This window comes from Hemiscyllium ocellatum, chromosome 38 (assembly GCF_020745735.1).
Source record: "Hemiscyllium ocellatum isolate sHemOce1 chromosome 38, sHemOce1.pat.X.cur, whole genome shotgun sequence".
Classification (NCBI taxonomy): domain Eukaryota; kingdom Metazoa; phylum Chordata; class Chondrichthyes; order Orectolobiformes; family Hemiscylliidae; genus Hemiscyllium; species Hemiscyllium ocellatum.
The window spans coordinates 30673170-30699130 of record NC_083438.1 but is presented as its reverse complement, the minus strand read 5'-3'; the positions used below and the strand labels follow the sequence as shown (position 1 = coordinate 30699130).

At 44.7% G+C, this 25961-nt stretch overlaps 1 protein-coding gene across 1 annotated transcript in view; it reads left to right on the top strand.

Annotated features, from left to right (window-relative positions):
• The window catches only part of LOC132833888 (sialic acid-binding Ig-like lectin 10), a 74133-nt gene that overhangs the window by 15954 nt on the left and 32218 nt on the right, over positions 1 to 25961 (top strand). Inside the window, exons 2-3 of the mRNA XM_060852545.1 lie at positions 14260 to 14321; positions 19974 to 20090. The gene's annotated coding sequence lies outside the window, so the exon portion shown is untranslated. The remainder of the gene's footprint in view (positions 1 to 14259; positions 14322 to 19973; positions 20091 to 25961) is intronic.

Genomic DNA, 25961 nt, shown 5'->3' with positions numbered 1-25961 from the left:
CTGTTCCAGATTTACAGTGTACCCTCAGGAATGAAATAGCTGAATCACAGGTGGGAGTCATGCCTATTATGGTTGAAAGGCCAGTGTAAAATCAGACAACTGTGGTGTGATAGAAAGTCTATCCGTTTTTGGTGAATACATTGTAGAGGTGTTCTTCTTCCTCTTTTTTGCAGTTCTGGTGTACTGCAGTGTGTTGTGGCCCTTTTGAACAGTGTCTTGGTGCAACTTTTTTTGTGTGTGTTGGGGTGGTTGCTTTCGTAGTTCAGGACTTGGTCTGTGTGTGTGGCTTTCCTGTATACCTTTGTGGTGAATTCTCCGTTCGGTGTTCTCTGTACCATCACATCTAGGGATGGGAGTTGGTTGTCCTTTTCTTCCTCTCTAGTGAATTGGATTCCTGTGAGTGTGGCGTTGATGATCCAGTGTGTGTTCTCTATTTCTGTGTTTTTAATGATTATAAAGATGTCATCCAACTAAACAAGGCCATCATAACCTTGTTAAAGGAACAGCATCATCACATGGGCGGCACGGTGGCTCAGTGGCTAGCACTGCTGCCTCACAGCACCAGGGGCCCAGGTTCGATTCCAACCTCGGGGTGACTATCTGTGTGGAGTTTGCACATTCTCCATGCGTCTGTGCAGGTTTCATCTGGGTGCTCCAGTTTCCTCCCACAGTCCAAAGATGTGTAGGTTAGGTGGATTAGTAAATATAGGGTAGGGGGAATGGGTCTGAGTGGGTTACTCTTCGGAGGGTTGGTAGGTTCTTGTTGGGCTGAAGGGCCTGTTTTCATACTATATGGATTCTATGATATATACATCTTGCCCCCACCAACACCCCCCCCCACCAAAAAAAAATGAACCATCCATATCCAAAGATGGCTTGATTTTAAAATCCCTCAGTCTTAAATTGTTAGTACACCTCAACACTCATATACATTACATTAAGCAATGCTTGAATATACTTCAGCTGTTTCTCATCAGGCATTTGGCTACCATGGGTTTACTCACCCTCACTCTCTTCCTCACTGAACTTACGTTCAGCCTTCATCTCCATCTTTTTAAGCTGACTTTCCTATCTAAGTGCCAATTTCTAAAGTTTGAACTCCTCTCTCTCTCTCCTTTTCTCTCTCTTTCTCTTTCTCTTTCTTTTTCTTTTTGTTCTGCTAAGGCGATTCTGTCCTTTTCTTTTTGTTCTGCTATGGCCTTTCGTTATTTTTCTCTATCCTCTGCTTTTAGTCCTAATTCAAACATTTCTCATTTTTTTCATTTTTTTTAAAATTCCTTTTTCCCTTTCTATGTCTTTTGCCTCTAACTCAAGCTGCTTCAATTTTAATTGGACCTTTACCCATCTCTAAAGCTTCTGATGGCATTTCCAACAAATTTAAATGCTCAGTTTTCGCTGCAATTATCTCTCCTTTCCTTCTGGAAGAAGGCAGCCCCAACTCCAGATTGCCTGCTAATTTCCACCTTTTGCAAAATCCCCAAAGTCCCCCAGAAAACTCTTGCTGAGTGAAAGAGCCATTGCCAACCCAAGCACTGTTTAAACCAATTGAATTCAACACACAGAACAAAAGACATTATCACCTACCATGCACTGCCTGCGAGTCCAACCAGAACTATAGAACAAATCCCAGACGAGCCCCCAGTCTGTTATGGACCAGGCCAAACCCACTCAAAACATTTCAAGAAAGTAGCCTGGACCCTAACTTTGCTAATTCTTTTAGCAGGTATTCCAGGAGTAATACAGCTGGTCAAACTACTTTGATTTAAACAAAACATAATTTACTTGCAAGATTACTAAATGAAAAACAGACAGAAATGAACAGAATATAGAATAACTTAACCATCTGAAAAACCAACAGATTATCACAATTTAGTGATGCTGTTCCAAACACTTGCAATAATCCCCATAAACACCCCCTGACAGAAAAAAGGCAAAATCAAACACAGGTTCTTACAGGAGAGATGTCAGAGAGGGGGAGGACCTGCTTCTCTGGTCCCAGCAGCTTCACAACTGCCTGGGTTGCTAACACCAACCCAAACCAGAGAAAAGCTGAGCTGGGGGAACTGACCACTGCCCTTTCATTGGACAGGTTTTTTTTTAAACTTAAAAGCTTCTTCAAGTAGATCAACCCTAGATATTTTGGAACTAGTATTTTTACGATCTTCTGAAAAAAAACAAGGACAACATAATCTTGTTAAAGGAGCAGCATTGTCACCGTACTTGTTACAATTTGTAGTGAATTCGATATTCCTCCAATTAAATTGGATAATGAGGTCATTCTCAAAACTTTGGATAAATTGTTGAGTAACCTTCCAGACAAAAATCAAAATGACCTGAAAGAGTTATTACAATCACAGGTGGGAATAAGTTAGGAAGTACCAGTCTACGTATGCATGATGTCAATATAGGAAATGCTGTTCAAGCTAAATGATATCCTCACAGACTTAACTTGCTAAAATTGACCCAGCTTCAAAAATAAACTTAAAGCATGTCAAAGACAATATAATCAAAGTCAGTTGCAGTGAATGGAACTCACTGATAGTGTTGGTACCAAAATCAGATGTGTTGATTATCGCAAAGTCAGTGCAGTTACAAAATCTGATTTGTATCCTTTTGTGGCTGGAAGGCTGCATTGAGAAGCTGGGACAAGCAACTTATATTTCAAAACTGGGCTTAGTCTGAGGATAACAGCAGGTAACCTTATCTGAGAGAGCAAAGGAAATTTCAGCTTTTATGACACTGAATAGACTTTAACAGTTTAAAGGTATGTCATTTGCTTTGAAAAGTGTGCCAGCTACATTTCAAAGACTAACCAGTAAAGTGATTTTGGGATTACTCAATTGTGTGATGTGCAGATGATCTGGTGATTTCTGTATTTGTATCGTCTATATCTTCAGGTGAGGTGCTGGAAGGCTAAAGGGTGGCTAATGTGGTGCCATTATTGAAGAAAGGTGCTAAGAAAACACCAGAGAGCTATAGACCAGTGAGCCTGACATCAGTAGTGGGTAATATGTTGGTGGAGGTTCTGAGGAACAGGATTTACAGAGGAAACTTGATTATCTGAATACCAATTTTCTGAAAATCAGATTATCCGAAGGAAATCTGAGGTCCCAATAGAAACATGACATCAAAGACCTGTTTCCAACACTGATTGCATCTTTTGTTTATAGTGAGTAAACAGGCGCCGTCTCCAAATGACTGACTGTCTGCCCGCCCTCTCTCTCTTTTCCCCCAACACTTTCCCCCAACACAGGGGTGTACCCAAACCCCCCGTCTTCCCAAGATAACCTCTCCAATGTTGTCCCGTACAGGGAAAAGGTGGAACCTGTCAAAAGGTTACAGTGAAAAGTTGTGTGTGTGGCTGTGGCTGTGGCTGCGTGTGTGTGTGTGTGTGTGTGTGTGTGTACGCTATTTAGAGACTTATCCCACAAAGGCAGCAGTAGCAGTCTTGTTGTTGGTGTCCAGTCCAGCTGCCCCGGAGAGGGGACAGGGATGGGGGGTGTGGGCGAGGGGAGGTGTTGGACGGGGTTGGGAGCAGGATGGGGAGCAGTGTTGCACAGGAGCGGTGGGGGGGAGTTGGATGGGGTTTGGTGCAGGCCGCGGTATTGCACTGGGTTCAGGGCAGGGACCCACTGGGCAGTGTTACACTGAGTGGAGGAGGGCGGTATTGCACTGGGTTGGGGAACGGGGTTGGATGGGTTTTGGGGGTGGGGGATGGCATTGAACGGGGTTGGGGGTGGGGCAGCCTGTGATGGGGGCAGGGGGGTGTTGCACAGGGTTGGGAGTGGGGGAGGTGGGGTTTGACAGGGTTGGGGGCTGGGATGGGGGTTTGGGGCCTCTCGCACTGTGTGCTTCTGCAGTCTCCTGAATGGGGAGCAGATTTTTTAAACTCCGAGCCCCAGAGGAATGGCATTTAATACATTATCCGAATGAAATAGTGTCTGCCCATCATGTTCAGATAATCGAGGTTTCCCTGTACATGTATTTGGAAAAGCATGGACTGATTGGGGATAGTCAATGTGCCTTTCTAGATGGGAAACCATGTCTCACTAACTTGATTGAGTTTTTTGAAGAAGTGACAAAGAGGATTAATGAAAGCAGAGCAGTGTGGATGTCACTAATGCATTCGACAAGGTTTCGTACTGGTCCACTACTTTTTGTAATAATATACAAATGATTTGGATGTGAATATAAGAGATATGATTAGCAAGTTTGCAGATGAAACCAAAATTGGAAGTGCAGTGGATCATGAAGAAGGTAATCTCAGAGTACAATGGGACCTTGGTCAGATAGGCGACTGGGCCAAGGTTTGGCAGATGGAATTTAGTTTAGGTATGTGTGAAGTGCTGCATTTTGGAAAGGTAAATCAGGACAGGACTAATCCACTTAACGGTAAGGTCCTGGGGAATATTGCCTAACAAAGTAACCTTTGTGTACAGCTTCAGGATACTGAAGAGGGCACTTGGTTGCCTTTATTAGTCAGTGCATTCAGTAGGAGTTGGGAGGTCATGTTGCGGCTATACAGGACTTGGTTAGGCCACTTTTGGAACACTGTGTTCAATTCTGGTCACCCTGCTATAGGAAAGATGTTGTGAAACGTGAAAGGATTCAGAAAATACTTAAAGGGATGTTGCCTGGATTGGAGAGTTTGAGGAAAGGCTGAGAAGGGTGGGAGCTATTTTCCCTGGAGCATCGGAGGCTGAGGAATGATCTTAGACAAGTTTATATAATCATGAGGGGTGAATAGTCACGGCCTTTTCACAAAGTAATGGAATCCAAACCTAGAGAGCATAAGTTTAAGGAGAGAGGGAAAAGATTTGAAAGAAAGACCAAGGGGTATTTTTTTCACACAGGGGGTGGTGCTTGTATGGAATGAGCTGTCAGAGGAAGTGGTGGAGGTAGGGACAATTGCAACATTAAAAAGAATATATGAATAGGAAGGGTTCTGAGTGATATGGGCCAAATGTTGACAAATGGGACGAGATTAATGTAGAATATCTGGTTTGCATGGATGAGTCAGACCAAAGGTTCTGTTTCCGTGCTGTATATCTCTATGGCTCTATAACTGAATGCATTCACACACATGCAGTGTAACCCTGCTTTAGAATTCATACTTTCTCCCTTCATCTGCATATTAACAGATTAATTTATACTTTAGTTCTGCCTGCCTCTCCCAGTATCCCAGTATTTTGTGCATACATATAATTCTTGTGAATATTCTCTCCTGGTCTTCACGCCCCTGTTCAATGAGTATTAACCCTCCCAAGCAGCACAAACAAAATGCCCAACAAAGAAATTACCCCCGGCTCAGTTGCAGATGCAGTCCATCAGGCTTCTACAGGTACCATCTCCCTCAGAGCCAGTCCCAGTGTCACAGCAATCTAAAACCCACCCTCCTGCAACATCTTTCCAAGCACACAGTTATCTTTCTTACCTTCTACTTGCACTTAACACTGAGAGCAATTTTGAAGTTCCTACAGTGTTCCTCTGTTCATTTTTTTCTCAGGATCACCAAATTCTGACTGTAGGACCACATCTCCTTTCCTATCAAAATAGTTTGTACCACATTGTTTGTGACAGTGTGGACCATGTCAGGTGTTCACAGATTCCCAACCTGCCTGCTTCTCCCTAATCTGTGCTATGACTGTGCTATCCACATTGTTCTCTGCCTCATAGACAGCTCAGTGACTGGAGCTGCTGCTTGAGCTCTGAAACCCAGAGATCGAGTTTGGGCAGTCACTACAACTTCCTGTACTTTGGTTTGTCCAGACCACGACTCGCTGTACACCACAGGATGGGGCGTTGTCTTGGATCACAGAGTGTACCCAAGTGGTTCTTCGGATTTGATTAAATGTAGTTCAGAGAAGGATGGGCAACAGAAATTTACTTAAATATAAACATTTATTGAGTAATAATAAAAGATGATAAACTCAATCGCTGGCTGATCTGGAGGCTTAGGTTCATTCCTGGCAGCGTTCACGATCCAGGTCCGTGGTGAAGTCCACAGTATAATAAACAGAAAAACAAGTACAGATTGTGCCATCTTTGGCACATACAGGAATGTGAGTTGCCCATCACAGGACTTATTCAAGGTCATGCAGTTGTCAAATATCATGAACAATTTTAGCCCTTTAGCCCATCCTAAAGGTCCCCTTGGCCTTGTTGACGTTTCCACTTCTAATACTATTCAATTGTTTTAACTTTCATTACTTTTGTTCACTTCAATCTTACTCTTAATACTATTGACTTACAACTAAAAAATAGAGGAAAGCAAAAATCCTTGGTCCATATTTACAAATTATCTTTTCTCTCTTGTGTCTATAACTTCTACCTTCCCAGCTCAATTACAGATCTGAGCAGCAGCTCATCAAGCAACAATATGTCTCCTGTGATGTCACCCCTAGACTTTTTTCTGGACACGGTCCAGCTCCCAAGATGGGTGCTCCCTTGTAGGCCTGACCTCCAGTCTCTCTAAGGTTATCACCATTTATACTGGGGATTGATGCCTTTCACTTAGGGAAGGGTGAAGTCCTGTTGCAAAATGACATGAAGAAGCAGATAGCGCACTTTTCTCAGAAACTGAATCCAGATCAATGGAAGTAGAAAATCTAATTCTGGTCTTGTTACTGGCTATAAAACCTTTCAACCTTTATGTCGATCATGACCACAGAGAAACACTAAAATGGGCTGACCATAATCCATAGGCCTTTGTAGAAAAATTTAAAAATCAAGATGCCAAACTGTTTCATTGGCGATGACTCATTCAACTACATTAAGAATGATATACATGACTGAAACAGATAATGATATTGCTGATGCATTACCAAGAATGCCATGCGCGATGAGAGGGTGATGAAGAAAGTGATCAGAAACACTGTACTGGTATTAGAGTGAATGAAAGTAAGTGAAGTGAAGTCTGAAATATTTTTGTGTTTTCATGTTTACACCACAATGAAATGCATTTGGAAATGGTGGTTTATTTTCCAAGTTGGGAGGCATGTTGAGGATGCATATTTATAATTCAGGACCAACATTAAATGAAACATTGAACTGTTAAATATTGTGGATTGACTAAAGGCAATTATTGAGGTTTGATGGAGTATATGACTGCTGCGAATTGTTCGACAGTAATGTGAGCGATGACTAGCCAGATCACAACTGAAACGTCAAGTAACTGTGGAAAGGGAAAAAAGTAACTATTTTAAGAGGGATTAGCAGGAAGGTTTATGGCTTCATTTGTTGGATAAACCTGGTTAGAATAAATGTGCTGAAGGTGGTTTATCAACACTGTTCTGTTGGTTCCTGTTTATTCAAGACATCTGTATGTGTCATTGGGAGAAATGATCTCAAAGGTGTGCAGGAGACAAGTCTCTTTCTGGTGAAAAAAATAAGAAGACATCTTACAGCAGAACAAGCTGTGTAAAACTCTCCCACAGTGAAATATTCATGGGAGCCTGAGAAAATTCCAGTTATCAGTATTTCTGACAATCTCATCAACCATGAAAATGGATTCTTATTTGTACTCAAAAGCGAGCATGAGAGGTACACTTAGTAAGTTTGCAGATGACACCAAAATTAGAGGTGTAGGGGACAGTGAGGAGGGTTACCTCAGATTACAACAGGATCTTGATCAGATGGACCAATGGGCTGTGAAGTGGCAGATGGAGTTTAATTCAGATAAATGCGAGGTGCTGCATTTTGGGAAAGCAAAACTTAGCAGGACTTATACACTTAATGGTAAGGTCCTAGGGAGTGTTGCTGAACAAAGAGACCTTGGAGTGCAGGTTCATAGTGAAAGTGGAGTCGCAGGTAGATAGGATAGTGAAGAAAGCGTTTGGTATGCTTTCCTTTATTGGTCAGAGTATTGAGTACAGGAGTTGGGAGGTGATGTTGCGGCTGTACAAGGCATTGGTTAGGCCACTGTTGGAATATTGCGCGCAATTCTGGTCTCCTTCCTAACGGAAAGATGTTGTGAAACTTGAAAGGGTTCAGAAAAGATTTACAAGGACATTGCCAGGGTTGAAGGATTCGAGCTATAGGGAGAAGCTGAACAGACTGGGCTGTTTTTCCTGGAGCATCGGAGGCTGAGGGGTGACCTTATCGAGGTTTACAAAATTAGGAGGGTCATGGATAGGATAAATAGACAAAGTCTTTTCCCTGGGGTCGGTGAGTCCAGAACTAGAGGGCATAGGTTTAGGGTGAGAGGGGAAAGATATAAAAGAGATCTAAGGGGCAACTTTTCCACGCAGAGGGTGGTACGTGTATGGAATGAGCTGCCAGAGGAAGTGGTGGAGGCTAGTACAATTGCAACATTTAAGAGGCATTTGGATGGGCATATGAATAGGAAGGGTTTGGAGGGATATGGGCCGGGTGCTGGCAGGTGGGACTAGATTGGGTTGGGATATCTGGTCGGCATGAACGGGTTGGACCGAAGGGTCTGTTTCCATGCTGTACATCTCTGTGACTCTGTGACTCTATAACTGACTTTCCATCTGTCTGAAGTCTGATCTATATGTACTCCATTATTCTATGGTGGCTCCCATTGACAGGAAACTCATTTCATCCTTTGATTATGGATACTGAGTCCTTGGATGCTTTCCCTCTTTGGCATTTAAAGTACCGTCATCTCTTTTGAGCCAGATGCTGGTTGTCATGTAAATGTTTCTGTTTGGGGTTAAGATGGTATCATTTAATTCCAGATTGTAGCTTGGTTACAAGTTCACCTGTACCTCCACACACATCATCTATTACAAGTTCACCTGTACCTCCACACACATCATCTATTACAAGTTCACCTGTACCTCCACACACATCATCTATTGCATCCGCTGCACCCGATGTGGCCTCCTCTATATTGGTGAGACAGGCCGCTTACTTGCGGAACGCTTCAGAGAACACCTCTGGGCCGCCCGAACCAACCAACCCAATCACCCCGTGGCTCAACACTTTAACTCCCCCTCCCACTCCACCGAGGACATGCAAGTCCTTGGACTCCTCCACCGGCAGAACACAACTACACGACGGCTGGAGGAGGAGCGCCTCATCTTCCGCCTGGGAACCCTCCAACCACAAGGTATGAATTCAGATTTCTCCAGCTTCCTCATTTCCCCTCCCCCCACCTTGTCTCAGTCGGTTCCCTCAACTCAGCACCGCCCTCCTAACCTGCAATCCTCTTCCTGACCTCTCCGCCCCCACCCCACTCCGGCCTATCACCCTCACCTTGACCTCCTTCCACCTATCCCACCTCCATCGCCCCTCCCCCTAGTCCCTCCTCCCTACCTTTTATCTCAGCCTGCTTGGCTCTCTCTCTCTTATTCCTGATGAAGGGCTTATGCTCGAAACATCGAATTCTCTATTCCTGAGATGCTGCCTAACCTGCTGTGCTTTGACCAGCAACACATTTGCAGCTGTGATCTCCAGCATCTGCAGACCTCATTTTTTACTTGTAGCTTGGTTGTTGATTGGAACCAGGCGGATGTCATTGATAATGTGATACTTCTCCTGGGCTGTTAACCTGGGCCAGTCAGGGAGCCCTGGCTGACAGATGTAATCAGGGGATTCAGTGGATTCAGAGAATTCCACGATTTCATGGACTGACTCTGAGCTGGCCAGTCACTGCCTGTGTACTGTGCACAGATCAATAAAGGGTGAGTTGGTGACAGGATATCAGCCTTGATGCAGTTATTTCAGTTTATTTAAACAGTACAGTTTGATTACAACGGCCAGGATTAGATTAGATTAGATTTCTTACAGTGTGGAAACAGGCCCTTCGGCCCAACAAGTCCACACCGACCCGCCGAAGCGCACCCCACCCATACCCCTACACCTAACACTACAGGCAATTTATCCTGGCCAATTCACCTGACCCGCACATCTTTGGACTGTGGGAGGAAACCGGAGCACCCGGAGGAAACCCACGCAGACACGGGGAGAATGTACAAGCTCCACACAGTCAGTCGCCTGAGTCGGGAATTGAACCCGGGTCTCAGGCGCTGATGAATCCTGATGAAGGGCTTATGCCCGAAACGTCGAATTTCCTGTTCCTCGGATGCTGCCTGACCTGCTGTGCTTTTCCAGCAGCACATCTACAGGACACCCAAGAAACTCCCCACGGTTATACAGCAGATGGAAGGGAAACCTGGACACAAGGGAAACCTATTTCAGGATCGCAGGAAGACTCATGAACTGAAGAAAAGCATGATCAAATAAATGCAGAAATTTGCTGAAGTGAAATTAGTTATAGTTGCTCTAGCTGAAGAAGGAACTTTAAAGGGAGGTGGGTCTTCACTGAGGTGGAGAGTCGATAAGTTGTTATTGATGCAAATAGGAATGAACCTTTCTCTCTGAACTTAACAGAGATGATATCAAATAGTTCTTATATAATGTAACACCTTTTTTTTTCTCTTCTGTGAAATGCATTTTTATGTTGCTTGCTGAAAGTACATTGTCAGCTTTATGTGAATGCGTTCAGTGACTGACCACCATGGCAACCAAAAAAGAGGAAAGTAAATCTGATTGCCAATCAAAATAGGATTCCTTCTGGAATCTGACCTATATAGTAATTCTATCACCTGCACCACAACAAATGATTGAAGAGAAAGACTGCCCACCCTTCCGAAATTTTCAGTGTTTGTACACGAAAGAACTACAGACTATCAGAGCTGGCTCCTTTAAACAGTACCTCTCAAACACAAAGGAAAAGATTTTGTGGAGCTTTATAGGGAAAAGGTGTGGATGGGACAGAGAGTGGGATCAATTGAATCACTCAAACAGGAGGACAGAACATGGCCTGATGGGTTGGCCGCTCTAATACAGTGCTGTAACAGTCTGGAGTCCTGTGGGTTTTAACTCCTCTGTAGATCAGAGACAAACAGCGAATTTCTGTACAAGGCCCACTTCGAATGAACTGATCCTTCAGATGTTTTGCCTCTGGACGGTGTTTGTTTTGGTGGTGAGACTGGACAGAAAAATTCACTTTTCCAGTGAATATTAGTTATTAAGCTGGATTTTGATCTTTGCTTTGTCTGTCCAACAGTTCTTCACTCCTTTTGGGCTCTGTCACCACCTATTGTTTACTCCTTACCCCTTGCCCCATTATATTTTCTCCACATAAACTGGCATTTTCCCATCTACTATCAGTTCCAAGGAAGGGTCACCTGACTGGAAACGTTAACTCTGATTTCTTTTCATATATGCTGCCAGACCTGTTGAGCTTTTCATAAAACTTTTGGTTGTTATTTAGGAAGTGTAGTGTTTGACAGTGCCCACCCGCACCTCCCCGCCTCCCCCACCCCCCACCCCACCACCACCCCACCCCCGCCCCCAGCTTTGCTGATTTCTAGTCATGACAATTTCTAAATAAATACAAATCATGGATCATAGAATCATACAGAACAGGCCCTTCAGGCCATAGTCTCGATATCTTTGAAAATACTCGAGTAGAGCTTTGTTAGTACCTCTTTCCCACACTCGGCCCAGAACAATCTGATCTCCTCCTGTTCTGACCTATTGTTCATCCCGAGATTTAGAGAGACATTCCAGAACTTGAGACCCAGGTAGCAGAAGGCTGCTGGACCGATGGAAATCAGGGAATGGACAAGGACTTGGAGGCTGCAGCAATGTCAGAGTATTGTCAGAGTGACGTCGGAGAACACGAGGAGTTTGTAGGGGTGTGGTATGAGAACACGGGGAGACTGTAGGGGTGTGGTATGAGGACACGGGGAGACTGTAGGGGTGTGGTATGAGGACACGGGGAGACTGTAGGGGTGTGGTATGAGAACACGGGGAGACTGTAGGGGTGTGGTATGAGGACACGGGGAGACTGTAGGGGTGTGGTATGAGGACACGCGGAGACTGTAGGGGTGTGGTATGAGGACACGGGGAGACTGTAGGGGTGTGGTATGAGGACACGGGGAGACTGTAGGGGTGTGGTATGAGAACACGGGGAGACTGTAGGGGTGTGGTATGAGAACACGAGGAGACTGTAGGGGTGTGGTATGAGAACACGGGGAGACTGTAGGGGTGTGGTATGAGGACACGGGGAGACTGTAGGGGTGTGGTATGAGAAGACGGGGAGACTGTAGGGGTGTGGTATGAGGACACGGGGAGACTGTAGGGGTGTGGTATGAGAAGACGGGGAGACTGTAGGGGTGTGGTATGAGGACACGGGGAGACTGTAGGGGTGTGGTATGAGAAGACGGGGAGACTGTAGGGGTGTGGTATGAGGACACGGGGAGACTGTAGGGGTGTGGTATGAGAACACGGGGAGACTGTAGGGGTGTGGTATGAGAACACGGGGAGACTGTAGGGGTGTGGTATGAGGACACGAGGAGACTGTAGGGGTGTGGTATGAGGACACGAGGAGACTGTAGGGGTGTGGTATGAGAACACGGGGAGACTGTAGGGGTGTGGTATGAGAACACGCGGAGACTGTAGGGGTGTGGTATGAGAACACGGGGAGACTGTAGGGGTGTGGTATGAGGACACGAGGAGACTGTAGGGGTGTGGTATGAGGACACGAGGAGACTGTAGGGGTGTGGTATGAGAAGACGGGGAGACTGTAGGGGTTTAGATTAGATTAGATTAGACTTACAGTGTGGAAACAGGCCCTTCGGCCCAACAAGTCCACACCGACCCGCCGAAGCGCAACCTACCCATACCCCTACATTTACCCCTTACCTAACACTACGGGCAATTTTAGCTTGGCCAATTCACCTGACCCGCACATCTTTGGACTGTGGGAGGAAACCGGAGCACCCGGAGGAAACCCACGCAGACACGGGGAGAACGTGCAAACTCCACACAGTCAGTAGCCTGAGTCGGGAATTGAACCCAGGTCTACAGGCGCTGTGAGGCAGCAATGCTAACCATTGTGCCACCGTGCCGCCCTATGAGAACACGGGGAGACTGTAGGGGTGTCGTAGGAGAAATCCAAAGGTGTCAATTTTTTGAATCTGACTGTAAAGGCTAGAAAACAAAATTAGGTTAGATGGATTGGCCATGCTAAATTGCTCATTGTGTCCATTGATGTGCAGGCTGGGTGGATTCACCATGGGAAATGCAGGGTTACATGAACAGCGTCAGAGGGTGATTCTGGGTTTGCTAGGTCTTTGTAAGGTCAATGTGGACCCAATGGGCCAAATAGTCTGCTTCCACTATGTAGGGATTCTATGTATCTATGAAACATGATGTTGGTCATGGAAGTGAGTTCCATTGCTTACCCTTGAGCTGTTCTATTACTTGCATGGGGAATAACTGCCCACATGCTCCGCCTGAGTGGAATGGTCTCTTCCTGTGCTGCAGTCCCTGTGTGTTTGATAACTTACTGTCAAGGTGATTCAAGTCAGGAAATGAGGAAATTGTGAGAAAGCAGCGCCATAGCTATCACTGCAAGCAAACTGTAAACTGCTGGAAAGATCTTTGATGTTATTTCTGTGTAGACGAGCCAGTCATTGCCATGATTCACCGGAACAGGAAGGGGATCATTCAGTCCCCTCCTTGAGCACGTTTGCAAGAACAGGAGGAAGCCATTCAGCCCCAGGAGCCTGTTATTTCAGAACAGGTGGACATGATTCATCCTGTCACGCTGAAACGGAAGGAGACCATTCAGCCCATTAACCCTGTCACACTGGAATGGGAGGAGACCTTTCAGCCCATTAAACCTGCTACGCTGAAATAGGAGGAGACCATTCAGTCCATCAACACTGTTACATTGGAATAGGAGGAGACCCGGCAAAAGTGAGGACTGCAGATGCTGAAAACCAGAGTTTAGATCAGAGTGGTGCTGGAAAAGCACAGCAGGTCAGGCAGCATCCAAGGAGCAGGAAAATTGGTATTTCGGGCAAAAGCCCTTCATCAGAAATGCCCTTCAGCCCTTCAGTCCCCTCCTTGAGCGTGTTTGCAGGAACAGGAGGAAGCCATTCAGCCCCCAGGAGCCTGTTATTTCAGACCAGGTGGATGCCATTCATCCTGTCACACTGAAATAGAAGGAGACCATTCAGCCCATTGACCCTATTACACTGGAATGGGAGGAGACCATTCAGCCCAAAAACACTGTTGCACTGGAATAGGAAGAGATCATTCAGCCACTGTGAACTATGTCACTAGCTGCCCAGGTCTGCAGAGTAAAATTGCCAGGGTCATGCATAGCATTCACAGTTTGTTTATTGTAAGGCTGTGTATTCAGCCACTTTGACACTCTGTACCTACTTCCTGAAGCCACACGCAGTAATACGTCAATCCTTTTGAATTAATATACAGAGTGAACAGCACAGGATGAAGCCATTCAGCCCAAGCAGAGTGTGTTGCCCGTTACTCTCCAGGTGAGCAGTCGAACAATAGTCGTTGCTCCAATGCATCTCTATAATTAGTTCCATGACCAACATCACCCTTTGTTGATGTTGTGACTGTACAAAGACTGATTCCAATCACTGATGTATTTGAAATGTTTCTACTACATACTGACCTCTGGACTAAAGGCAGACCATCTTTCTAGATATAGAATGAAGGAAGTGCAGAGACACGAACCTTGGGACTGAAAACAGAAAATACTGGAGAAAGTTTGGGAGAAGATTTGTAGCTCGGGTGCTCATTGTTGTGGTTCTGTTCGCCGAGCTGGGAATTTGTGTTGGAGACGTTTCGTCCCCTGTCTCAGTGACATCCTCAGTGCTTGGGACCCTCCTGTGGAGCGCTTCTGTGATGTTTCCTCCGGCATTTATAGTGATCTGTATCTGTCGCTTCCGGTTGTCAGTTCCAGCTGTCTGCTGCAGTGGCCGGTATATTGGGTCCAGGTCGATGTGCTTATTGATTGAATCTGTGGATGAGTACCATGCCTCGGGGAATTCCCTGGCTGTTCTCTGTTTGGCTTGTCCTAGACAGGGGACGAAACGTCTCCAACACAAATTCCCAGCTTGGCGAACAGAACCTCAACAATACTGGAGAAACCCAAGCATCTATAGACAAAGAGAAATAGAGTTATCTTTTGAGTTCAATCTGAATGTTTCTCTGAAGTAAGAGGGGTTGATAAATGATAGTTTTTATGTTGTTGACTGAGGGAGAGGACGACCTAGTGGGACAGATGGTGATAGTGCCTGGAGGGAAAAACCAAGGGATTGTTAACAATGGGGAAAGAGGGATTGAAGTGTAAACCAGGGGTTAATGATGGGTGTGAATAGGAGAGAATAGGTCTGCCGTACTGGGAGGAAAACCAACAAAGCACAAACAAAACCTGTGAGCTGTGTAATCCAAATGGTGGACTGAAGTTGTTGAACTCAGTGCAGGAATCTGCAAAGAGCTCAATGGAAAATGAGGTGTTGTTCCTCTATCGAGCATTGTGCTTCGCTGGAACGAAGAAGCAGTCTTGAGCATGGGGTTCAACTTTGTGCTCAGTAACATGAGAGCTTGCTCTCTGTCGTACATATTGATCAAACCATCACCAACATGTGTCCCATTGGCTTTCATCCAAGCGGAGAGGACCCATTTTCTCCTCTCACTTGTAACCATTTTATATCTCAATCCTTCCTTTACCACCACTAGCACTGTCTCTGTCTTTTGCTCTGGGTACCTTCACCATCTTTTCCATTCATCATTCTTTCCCCTCTGTCAACAGCACAATTTTTCATTCTCTTTCAGTTCTAAGGAAGTGATATTGTACTCAGACTGTTAATTTTTTTCTCTCCAGACCTGTTGGGTTTCCCAACACATTTTGATTTAATTTATAATTTACAGCATTGACAAAATTTGTTTTTAATTTAAGCTTCTGATTGCACTGTAGCAGTGAGAAGCTCTGTAAGAGTACAATTTTCTCAGAGGTTTCATTTTATCATTTCTTGCAACAGTCTTTGGAGCGCCTATCATCTCGGAGGAATTAAGTAGCCTATGAGAATATTGTGTAAAAGTTGCTGTGATCTATTGAGTTCTGTTGGACAAGAGAACTCAATACCAACTCCTTTCTCTTTCAGAGCTTAAGGGGGAGAAGCTGATGAAATCTGGCAGTGGCCAGTGAGCAGGACATCTTATCATAATTCAGCTCCCTGAATTATAATCTCCCAGGTCTTCCAACTCTAACCCCAATGCTATATTCTCTTCCAGCTCCTGCACCATCATTATTCTCTCTAACCTCCTCCAGCTCCAACGCATCTCTATAATCACCTCCAGCCTTGAAACCCCTTCCTATCTCTGTGATATTCTCCAGCCCCTACATTTCCTTATTTTGTAACCTCTTTCAACCCCTACAATCTTCCTGATCTCTGTAATCTCCTCTAGCCCCTACACTCCTCCATATCTCTGGACCCTCATCTAGCCCCTTCACCTCTCCCTATCGCTGTAACCTCCTTCAGCCTCTTCAACCCGCCAGGTCTTTGTGATCTCCACCGGTTCCTACACCCCTCACTATCTCGAACTTTCTCCAGGCTTTCTCCACTCCCCCCATCCACTCCTGATCGTTGTGACGTTGTCCAACTCCCTGAAATCTCTGTGGTCCTCCATTTCCAGCCTCTTGCTGATTCCCCAATTCCCACTGTGCCCCACGAATGACTGTGCTTTCAGCTGTTGGGACCCAAAGCTCTGTAACTCCTTTCCCTGAAACTTGAGCATGAACATTAGGTTTGAATTCGAGAAGTTGAATTCTGCTCAGTGTGAGGTTAGCATGATGACAGCTCAGCAGTATTCAGAATAGAAAGTGACCAGTCAGCTCTCTCACTTCCTGCCCAATCTCACTATTTTAGCAACTCAGAAAAAGTGAAATAATTGAAAGCTAAAGAGAAAACATTGCCACAAGTGAATAAAGGTGTCAAACATTCAGAATTTGCCTGTTTCCGTCTCATCTGATGTGAAACTAAAACTCATAGTATCAAAGAATGAAAGGGTAGAGGAGCCCATTTTGCCTCTTATCCTTAGTTGTACTGTCCAAACAGACTCACACCTCTACTCTGTTTGTATTTCTCTGACTCCCCCTTTTAGAAGTTCACATGGAATCTGCTTCCATTGCTCTTTCAGGCAGCAGGTCCCAGATCACAACACTTCACTGCTTCAAAATACAAATTCTCCTCCTTTCCACCCCATCCCACCTGGTTCTTTTCCTAACTCTCTTCAATCTGTGTCCCTTCGATGACTGACAGTTCTTCCCCCTGGAAATTGTATCTCCCTTATTGATTCAATGGAAAGTTCCGGTGATTTTGAACTCCTCAATTCAATCTCCCCTTCACCTTCCCTTCTCCAGTGAGAACAACCGCAGCTTATCCAAGCTCTCCACATTGAGTCAAGACCCTCATCTCTGCAAGAATTCTCGTGTATCTTTTCCACACCCTCTCTAAAGCCTTCACATCTTCGCTAAAATGCAGTGCCCTGAACAATATTCCAGATGAGGCTGAACCAGTGTTTATCAAGGTCACAATGACATTCTTGCCTTTGAACTTTATGCTGTGTTTATAAAGTCCAGGATCCTGTCAACTATATTCACCATTTTCTCAACTGCAAATTGGAAAAATATATTTGAATAGGAAGCATTTTCAGGGCTATGGGAAAGGGATATAGAGATGGGACTAACTGGAGAAGCCTTTCAAAGAGCCAATGCAGATAGAATGGCCTCCTCTGGCTCTATAATATTCTAAAATTTGATTTTCTTATCATAAACTCCTCGTCTCTTCTGTCGAAATTAGAAAGATTGCAGAGGAGCAAGAATGTGTTCCTCATGAGATTTTAAGAGTGTGGTTTGCTTCACACTATAACCAAAAATTTTGAGACCATCTGTAAATATTAATAACTTAACACAGAGGCTTATCTGACACATGCAGAGCTCAGGCTAGAGGCCCTGAGCCTGTGCATTTCATAGTGCCTGCTGAGATAGAGTCAGTACAGAGCTTTCAGATATCAGACACTCGAGGTTACTAGTCCCATTGACAATACCACTGTGCCACCACCTCCTAGGGGTATTGTCACTAGACTAGAAAATCCAGTGATTATTTTAATGTTCCAGGAACATGGATTTGAATCTCAGCATGGGAGATAGTGAAATCTGAGTCAATGAAACTTTGGAATTAAAAGCGAGCCAAATGGCAATCGTGTAACCATTGTCGATTGTCATGAAAACCCATCTAGTTGGCTCATATCCTTTCGGCATGAACATCTGCCAACCTCACCTAGTCTGGCCGAGATGTGGCTCCAGGCTCACATGCAAAGATGCTGCTAAGGCCAGTCAGAGGACACGCTTAACTGCCCTCTGACTGGCCTCACCAAGTCAGTCAGTCCAAGTGGCAGCTAGGGGTGGGCACTAAATGCTGGCCCAGGTAGCATTGAGAAATAGTTCGCTAAGACCATAAGACATAGGAGCAGAAAGTAGGCCATCATGTCTGCCCAGCCAGTCGATCAAGGCTGATAGGTTTTTCAACCCCACATTCCCACTTTTTCCCTGTAAGCTTTGATCCCATTGGCAATCAAGAACTTACCCATCTCTGTTTTAAGTATACTCAATAACCTGAACTCCACAGCCTCTTGTAGCAGTGAATTCCACAATTCCTCACTCTCTGGCTAAGAACGTTTCTCCTAACCTCCATTCTAAAGTGTCTTCCCCTTACTCTAAGACTATGTCCTCAGGTCCTAGTCTCTCCTTCCAATGGAAATATCTTCCCAATGTCCACTCTGTTCAGGCCATTCAGCACTCTGTAAGTTTCAATCAGATCCTCCCTTACCCTTCTAAACTGCATTGAATATAGTCCCAGAATCCGCAAATGTTCCTCATGCGTTAAGCTTTTCATTCCTGGGATCATTTTCGTGGAACTCATCTGAACCCGCTCCAGGGCCAATACATCCTTCCTGAGGTATGGAGCCCAAAATTGCTCACAATTCTCTGAATGCGGTCTGCTAAGAGCCTTATAAAGCCTCAGAAGTACATCCCTGATTTTGTATTCTGGTCCTTTTGAGATGAATGACAACATCATTTTTGCCTTCCTAAATACTGTCTCAACATGGACGTTTACCTTAACAGAAATCTGGACTAGGATTCCCAAGTCCCTTTGCATTCAGATTTATGAATTTTCTCCCTATTTAGAAAATAGTCCATGCCTGTATTCTTCCTACCCAAGCGCAAGACCTCACACATTCCCACGTTGTATTTCATCTATCACTTCTTTGCCCACTCTCCTGACCTGTCTAAATCTTGCTGCAGCCTTCTCACCTTCTCATTACTGCCTGCCCCTCCACCTATCTTTGCACTATCTGCAAACTTAGCCAGAATGCCCTCAGTTCCTGCATCCAGATCAATAACGCGTGAAGAGAAATGTTGTGGTCTCAATGCTGAGCCTTGTGGAACACCACTTGTCACCAGCTTTCGTCTTGAAAAGGGCCCTTTTATCCCCACTCTATCCCTGCTGTCAGACAGCGAATCTTCTGTCTGTCTAGTACCTTGCCTGTTACACTATGGGACCTTTTCTTACTCAGCAGCCTCCTGTGCCGCACCTTATCAAAGGCCTTCTGGAAGTCCAGATAGATAACATCCGTTGTCTCTCCTTTGTCTAACCTTCTCATTATCTCTGCAAAGAATTCTTACAGATTTGTCAGGCATGACCTCCCTTGATGAAACCATGACTCTGCCCTATTTTACCATGCACTTCCCAGTGTTTAGAAATCTCACAATGGACTCCAGAATCTTACCAATGACTGAGGTCAGGCTAATCAGCTTATTATTTACAATCTTTTGCCTTATTCCCTTCTTAAACAGAGGTATTACATTAGTGATCTTCCAGTCCTTTAATCAGGGGGCGTTACATTAGAGATTTTCCATTTTGACAATGTTGCATCAGCATTGGGTTTGGTTTGAAATAATCCCTTGGACAATGATAATTCAAAGAGATTCCTCAGACATTCAGGATAAGGAAGAAGCATCAACTATACCATTACTGCTGCTATGAATATACTCTTAATATGCTTGATCGTCTATCCTGTGTTCATGTTGCATTCACTCTTTTGTCTCCTGACAGTGCTAATGGCATCAGAATGGTCTTGGTGGCAAAGAAGAATTAAATTCATTTTCTGGTAAATACTGACAGTTCTCGCCCCAGCTAACACAATATTGGAAAGTCGACACTCCACACAAGGTAACAACACAGGATGGTTCCTGTGCACAGATTCCGTATCTTTATAATTACCCTTCTAACCGGGAGTCAGAATCTGGTTAACAATGTGAAATGGGGAATATTGTCAACAGTCTTTCACTACAAAAATCACAATGGTGAGTTTGACATGGTTCCACCATCTGACCCGGCTCTATGTAGACCTGAAAGATGGAGATTGTTCCCTGATTATCAACAACATCAGATATTGAGATGTGAGACAATTGTTATTTCAGAAGAGAATTTAACACCTGGAATGACTTTAGTTACTGAATAGCTACAGTTACTTCCTTGCAACCTGGCTTCACATTTCTGGTAAGTGCAGTACTATAATTACTAACAATTCACATCCACCACTAAATGAAAAATAACACAAACCATGGCATTGATATGAACATACCACACAATATTAACAATCCCAAATGTAATTCTCAATAACCTGGTGATAGCTTCCAGTCTAGTTCTGGAACAACCTCTAATACTTTAATATCAGTGATTGAATATCTTGATTGCCCATTTTTATTTTTTGTTCTTTCATGGATGCAGTTGTCACCGGCTGGGTATTAATTGCCCATCCGTAATGGTTCAGAGGGCAGTTAGGAAACAACCATATTGCTGTGGGTGTGGATTCACACGTTGGCCGAACTGGATAAGGATGACAGATTTCCTTCCCTAAGGGACATTGGTGAACCAGTTGAATTTTTACACCAATCAACAGTGGTAACATTGTGGACATTTGGCCAGCTTTTTTATCCCAGACTTTCAGTGAATTCAAGTTTTACTTGATATTCAAACCCACATCAGAACATTATCCTTAGTCCTCAATTCCTCCCACTTACAACCATCACAGCTTAATAACACAGTGTCTGGTTAACAATAACCTGGTGATAGGCTCTAGTTCAGTCCTAAAATAATCTCTAATGCTTCATTTAATGTCAATGATTAAATGCAATGTCTATATCCAACCGTGTTATCAACTTATTTGCTTCCATCGATCTCTTTAATCCTGTTTAAAGTTTCACATAGAGATAGAAGGAAGGCCAAGATAACACCCCTGTTTAAGAAGAGAGGGTGGCTGTTCCCTGATTATCAACAACATCAGATAGGGAGATGCGAGACAAACGTTATTTCAGAGGAGTATTTAATACCTGGAATGACTTTAGTTACTGAATAGCTACAGTTACTTCCTTGCAACCTGGCTTCATATTTCTGGTAAGTGCAGTACTATAATTACTAACAATTCACATCCACCACTAAATGAAAAATAACACAAACCATGACATTGATATGAACATACCACACAATATTAACAATCCCAAATGTAATTCGCAATAACCTGGTGATAGCTTTCAGTCCAGTTCTGGAACAACCTCTAATACTTTAATATCAGTGATTGAATACCTTGACTGCCTCCATTTTTATTTTTTGTTCTTTCATGGATGCAGATGCAGTAGCCTGACCCCGGTTGTTGGTATGAGTGTAGATCCATTCTGAAGGATGAGATTGTGAAGTTCTGAGGTGTGCGTGATAAAGTAGGGGCAGAGTCAGCACAGCTTCATCAAGGGAAGGTCATGTCTGACAATTTCTTTGAGGAGGTCATGAACAAGTGAGACAAAGGAGAGCCAGTGAACATCGTCTATTTGGATTTCCAGAAGGCCTTTGTCAAAGTGCTGCCCAGGAGGCTGTTCAATAAGATAAGAGCCCATGGTGTGAGGGGCAAGGCACTGGCATAGAAAAAGGATTGAGTGACTGACAGAAGGCGGTGAGTTGGGATAAAGGCACCTTTGCCAGGATAGCGGCCTGAGACTAGTGGAGTTCTGCCGGAGTCAGAGTTGCGACCACAATTATTCATGACATACATTACCGATCTGGATGAAGGAACTGAGGGCAGTTGCTCAGTTTACAGATGACACAAGGATAGGCCAAGGGATAGGTCCTGTTGAGGAAATGGGAGGCTGCCCAAGGAGTCGGTAAAGAGGTGGCAGATGGAATACACTAACAAAATGTAAGGTTACGCACTTTGATAGAAAGAATAACGATGTAGGCTATTTTCTAAATGGGAAAAAGACTTCAGAAATCTGAAGCATAAAGAGATTTAGGAGTCCTAGTTCAGGATTCTTTAAAGGTTAATATGCAGGTTCACATGGCAGTTAGGATGGAAAATGAATTGTTAGCATTCTTTTCAAGAGGTTGAGAATGCAAAAGCAGAGGTATACTGCCAAGGCTTTATAAGGTTTTGGTCAGGTGCAGTTGGAATATTGTGAGCAGTTTTTGGCATTGAAGGAAGGATTCGTTGGCTTTGAAGAGGGTCCAGAGGAGGTTTAGAAGAATAATCCTGGGAATAATCCAAGTGTACTGCTTGTCATGTGAGAAACAGTTGAGGACTCTGGGTCTGTGATAAGCAGTGTTTAGAAGGATGAAGGAGAATCTGATTAAAACTGACCTGGATAGAGTTGACATGGTGAAGATATTTCCATTTGTAGAAGATATTAGGACCCAAGGTAATAACCTCAGAATGGAAGGATGAATCTTCGGAACTGAGATGAGGGAGACTTTCTGCAGCTAGTGGGTGATTAATCCATGGAACTCATTGCCACAGAGGCACCGGTGACCAAGCCACCAAGTGCATTTAAGACAGAAATAGATAGCTCCTTGATGAGTAAGAGGATCAAGGGTTACAGCGAGAAGGCAAGAGGATGGGATTGAGAAACATAGCAGCTGTAATCAAATGGTGGATAAAACTCAATAGCCTAATTCTGCTCCTATATCTTAAGGTAATGTCAACTTGCATTTCTCCAGCACCTTTCTCCACCTCAGAATATCTCAATAAACTTTGCAGACACCAGAGTCATTCTTCGTATGGCATCATGTAGCAGTCACAGCAACCAACTGCTGCAGAGCAAGATCCCACAAACAGCAACAACTGCTCATGACGTTTGGATGCTAGGCGGGGGATAACTTCAAACAATTTGTGTCCTGCTGTGGACAAGAATTAATTTTTAATTGCCTTTAAGAATCTAATGAGCTAGTTTGTTCTCAAGCTGTGAATTGCTGTTTCACCCTGACCAGGTACAGTCCTTACTGTCAAACAGATGCTGCCTGACCTGTTCTGTTTTATCAGCTTCACATCTATTTATTTGATCAGATTACTTACAGTATGGAAACAGGCCCTTCGGCCCAACAAGTCCACACTGACCCGCCGAAGTGCAACCCACCCATTCCCCTACATTTACCCCCTTTACCTAACACTACGGGCAGTTTAGCATGGCCAATTCACCTGACCCGCACATCTTTGTGACTGTGGGAGGAAACCGGAGCACCCGAAGGAAACCCACGCAGACACGGGGAGAACGTGCAAACTCCACACAGTCAGTCGCCTGAGTCGGGAAATGAACCCGGGTCTCTGGCGCTGTGCTAACCACTGAGCCACCGTGCCGCCCGCGATCAATTCGAGGCTGTCAGAGAGAATGTGAACTAAGCTCAGAGACAGACCCTTCCCGGTGTATATGTTTTTACCCTGATACGGAGCTACACAGATTCGTGCTGTTGGCAGGCAGAAACAGGGTATTCAGTCCATCTGCTCCATGCCAATGTTTATACTTGTCACAGTGTTATCAGATACAGGATACTGATTTTTAAATTTCATCACCCTGTTTAACATCTTGCCTGTCCCTGCACTGAAAGTGTTTGGAAACGGGACTAAAACACTGACATGAAATGGCTACAGCAATCACTTGATCCATCCAGTTTTGTGAAGCCAATGTCAATTCAACAAGAGGCAGTTGGAAATGAAAGCAACTTTCTATCCTAGGGCAATTCAAGTAGTCAGACAGGCCATCCCTCGCAAAGTTCCTCACTCTATTTCATATCCATCATGAGAAGAATCTTCTCATGACTACAAAGACTAAACCTACAAAAACATAATTCGGCAGCTGCAAACACGCTGCTATTTCTAACAGTTCGTTGAGCCGTGAGAGAGAGATTTTAGAACACTGAACAAAACATATCGGGTGGCGTGCTGGCTCAGTGATTAGCATTGCTGCCTCACAGCGCCACGAACCCAGGTACAACTGTCGCCTCGGGTGTCTGTCTGTGTGGAGTTTGCACATTCTCCCCATCTCTGCGTAGGTTTCCTCTGGGTACTCTGGTTTCATCGCACAATCCAAAGATGTGCTGGTTAGGTGAATTGACCGTGCGAAATTGCCCATAGTGTTAGATGCATTAGTCAGGGCTAAATGCAGGGGGATGAGTCTGCGTGGGTCAGTGTGGACTTGTTGGGCCAAATGGCCTGTAGGGTTTCCATACTGTAGAGGATTTAATATATGGATAGAGAAGCTTGTCTCTGTCTGTGTCTTTCAGCCTCTGCCTCCTGTTATACAGAGACAGGAGGAGACCATTCAGCTTTCCTCCTCAAACCTGTTCTGCAGGAAGAGCAAAAGGCCATTCAACACCCCCTCTCTCCCCCTCAACTGAGGCTTTTACACCAGAACAGGAGAGGCCATTCAGCCCTAATGAGCCTGTTACATAGGAACATGAGGAGGCCACTCAACCCACTCCTCAAACCTGTTCCACAAAAACAGGAGGAGGCCATTCAGTTCCTTCTAGCAGATTGCACAAGAACAAGATGAATCCCAATCAACACCTCGAGCTTGTTAAAATAAGTTGCGGCCATAGCAATGTGGTTGACTCGCAATTGCCCTCTGAAATGGCCTAGAAAACCATTCAATCTCTACAAAGTCTCAAAGAAATGAAACCAGACAGATAACCTGGCATCAGGTGGTCACCAGAAACAGCCCTGTTGACCCTGAAAAGTCTTCCTCAAGAACATCTGGAGGCTAGTGCCAAAACTAGGAGAGCTGTATCACAGAGTAGTCCAAGAAACAGCTTGACATATTCATTCTCACAGAATCACACCTTACCGACAATACCTGAGACGCCACCATAACCATCCCTGGATATGTCCATTCTCACCAGCAGGACCTACCCATCAGAGGTGGTGGCACAGTGAGGGACAGCTGGGAGGCAGTTGTTCTGGGAGTCCTCAGCATTGACTCCTGACCCCATGAAGCCTCATGGCTTCAGGTTAAACAAGGGTAAGGAAACCTCCTGCTAATTGGCACATGCCTTCTTCCCTCGGCTGAGAAATCGATGCTCCTCCACGTGGAAGAACACCTAGAGGAAGCACTGAGGCTGGCAAGGGCACAACGTATACTCTGGAAGGGCAGACTTCAATGTTCATCACCAAGCGTGGCTTGGCAGCAGTACTACTGATCGAGGTGGTTGGGTCCTAAAGAACATAGCTGCTGAACTGGGTGTGCGGCAGTTGGCAAGGGAACCAACAAGTGGAGAAAGCATACCTGATCTCACCCTCACAACTGCCAGCTGCAGATGCATCTGTCCAAGACAGTATTAACAAGTGTGTTTACTGCACTGTTCTTGTCTTGACAAAGTCCTGCCTTCACATTGAAAATATCCTTCATCATGTTGTGTGACGCTATCACTGTGCTCGATGGGACAGACTTCAAACAGATCTAGCAACTCAAGACTGCCTATCCATGAGGCACTGTGGGCCATTGGCAGCATAGAACTGTACTCAACACATCCATAACCTCATGGCCTGGCATTTCCTCCTCCTCCTCCCTCACAATCTGCCAGCTGCAGATACGTCTGTCCATGACAGTATTAGTAAGCGTGTTTACTGCCAGGTGATATGCACCTGGCATATCTAAAAATGGGGTGTTCCCCTGATGAAACCACCAAACAGGACTACTTGCATGCCAAACAACATAAGCAGCAAGAGATAGACAGAGCTAAACGATTTCACAACCAATGGACTAGATCTGAGCTCTGCAGTCC